This window comes from Sapajus apella, unplaced genomic scaffold (assembly GCF_009761245.1).
Source record: "Sapajus apella isolate SASKATOON/1434 unplaced genomic scaffold, GSC_monkey_1.0 scaffold280, whole genome shotgun sequence".
NCBI classification, from domain to species: Eukaryota; Metazoa; Chordata; class Mammalia; order Primates; family Cebidae; genus Sapajus; species Sapajus apella.
Window position 1 is genome coordinate 137,202 of NW_022437220.1, and position 2,216 is coordinate 139,417.

Genomic DNA, 2,216 nt, shown 5'->3' on the forward strand with positions numbered 1-2,216 from the left:
AGGGCACAGCTTGGCAGGTGGGGGAGGGGGCTGGGTGAGGGTCTGAGGGCAGAGCTTGGCAGGTGGGGAGGGGGCCGGGTGAGGGTCTGAGGACACTGCTTGGCAGGTGGGGGAGGGGGCCGGGGGAGGGGGCCGGGGGAGGGTCTGGGGGCACAGCTTGGCAGGGGGGGGAGGGGGCCGGGTGAGGGTCTGAGGGCACAGCTTGGCAGAAATGCCTTATCCTCCCCTGTCCGGGCGCAGAGGTGGGGGAGGGTCCAGGTCTAGCCCTAGACAGCCTGCGTTGGGATGGGGCTGGCCCTTTTCCTGCCCCCAGGCTGCTGGGCCCCCGGCAGCCGCATTCCCGGCTGTGGAAGGCCGGCGTGGAGGCCCCCTGTGAACGGGGCTCGCAGTGCCGGTGCTGCACGTGCTCAGATGCTGTTACCACCGTTGTGACTGTATGTTGTTTACTCGAAAACGTAGAAATTGTAAGACACATTATTTTACGTACAAAATTCTTTCTTATCGCTTAGAGCCCAAGTGCTTGTTAAAAGCGTTCTTTTTTTTTGAGACAGAGTCTCACTCTGGGGTCAGAACTCTTGTCGCCAGGCTGGAGCGCCGTGGTGCAATCTCGGCTCACCGCAACCTCCGCCTCCCGGGCTCAAGTGATTCTCCTGCCTCAGTCTCCCGAGTAGCCGGGACTACAGGCGCGCACCACCACGCCCGGCTAATTTTTGTGTTTTTAGTAGAGACGGGTTTTCACCGTGTTGGCCAGGATGGTCTCGATCTCTTGACCTTGTGATCCTCCTGCCTCGGCCTCCCAAAGTGCTGGGATGACAGGCGTGAGCCACCTCTCTCGGCCTAGAAGTGATCTTTAGTTTTTTAGGCCCAACCTAGAACCACCAATCTTCACACAGTGTGTGAAGGAAAGCCACTGAAGGACACGGCGGAAGCGTGTCCAGCTGTCCTGACCCACTTTTCGCTCAGAGATGCTGATGGAGTCTCATGCACTGTTTCACACCTGTATTTGTGCACAATAACTTTTTTTTTTTTTGAGACGGAGTTTCGCTCTTGTCACCCAGGCTGGAGTGCAATGGCGCGATCTCGGCTCACCGCAACCTCCGCCTCCTGGGTTCAGGCAATTCTCCTGCCTCAGCCTCCTGAGTAGCTGGGATTACAGGCACGCACCACCATGCCCAGCTAATTTTCTGTATTTTTAGTAGAGACGGGGTTTCACCATGTTGACCAGGATGGTCTCGATCTCTTGACCTCTTGATCCACCCGCCTCGGCCTCCCAAAGTGCTGGGATTACAGGCGTGAGCCACCACGCCCGGCTGTGCACAATAACTTTTTAACACCGAATCATTTTGTAATCTGAAGACAATTTAAAACACCATCAAATCTAACTCCTGGCCGGGCGCGGTGGCTCACACCTGTAGTCCCAGCTACTCGGGAGGCTGAGGCAGGAGAATCGCTTGAACCCAGGCGGCGGAGGTTGCGGTGAGCCGAGATCGCGCCACTGCACTCCAGCCTGGGGACAGAGCGAGACTCCGTCTGAAAAAAAACCAAACACTTAACTCTTGTGGGAGCAGCCGTGCACGTGACTCGATGGAGGTGACTGTGTGAGCTGCGTCCAAGCACACGGGAGCCAGGTGCAGCCGTGACTCCTGCCGTTGGCCGCGCGCTCACCAGCCGCCTCCCGACCCTACACCTGTCCCCGTGTGGTCACCCTGCCTCAGAATCCGTGAAATGCGGCGTGATGTCTGGGCGGAGGCAGAACTGAGACCTGGTTCTAGAAGGCGCAGGCCCCGTGGGCCGAGTGTGCTTCCCTTTCCCCAGCTGTGCATGGCAAGCTCAGGACAAACACTTTGATGCCCTGGGTCCAAGTCCTCACCCAGCGCTTGATGATGGGTGTGTGGAGAAGGCCCGGGAGGAGCTGCCGTCACAGCAGGGAGTGGACGGGGACAACCTGGGGGGCGGTGGCTCTGTGCGTGACAACTCTTAGGGGCTCTTTATGAATCACTTCCGGGAGGCGCTTTCAAAACCCCCCACTGTCCCAGGTCATCTTAACGCCAGAAACGGAGGAGCTGGGAAACACATGTGCACACACCCCTCCCTGAGGCCGGCCAGGCTGCTCTCACACACACACACACACACACACACACACACACACACACACAGAGGAGCTGGGAAACATGTGCACACACCCCTCCCTGAGGCCGGCCAGGCTGCTCACACAC

At 58.8% G+C, this 2,216-nt stretch overlaps 1 protein-coding gene across 1 annotated transcript in view; it reads left to right on the forward strand.

The window, feature by feature from the left end:
* The window catches only part of THEG (theg spermatid protein), a 14,675-nt gene that overhangs the window by 4,224 nt on the left and 8,235 nt on the right, over nt 1–2,216 (forward strand). The gene's annotated exons all lie outside the window — the stretch shown is intronic.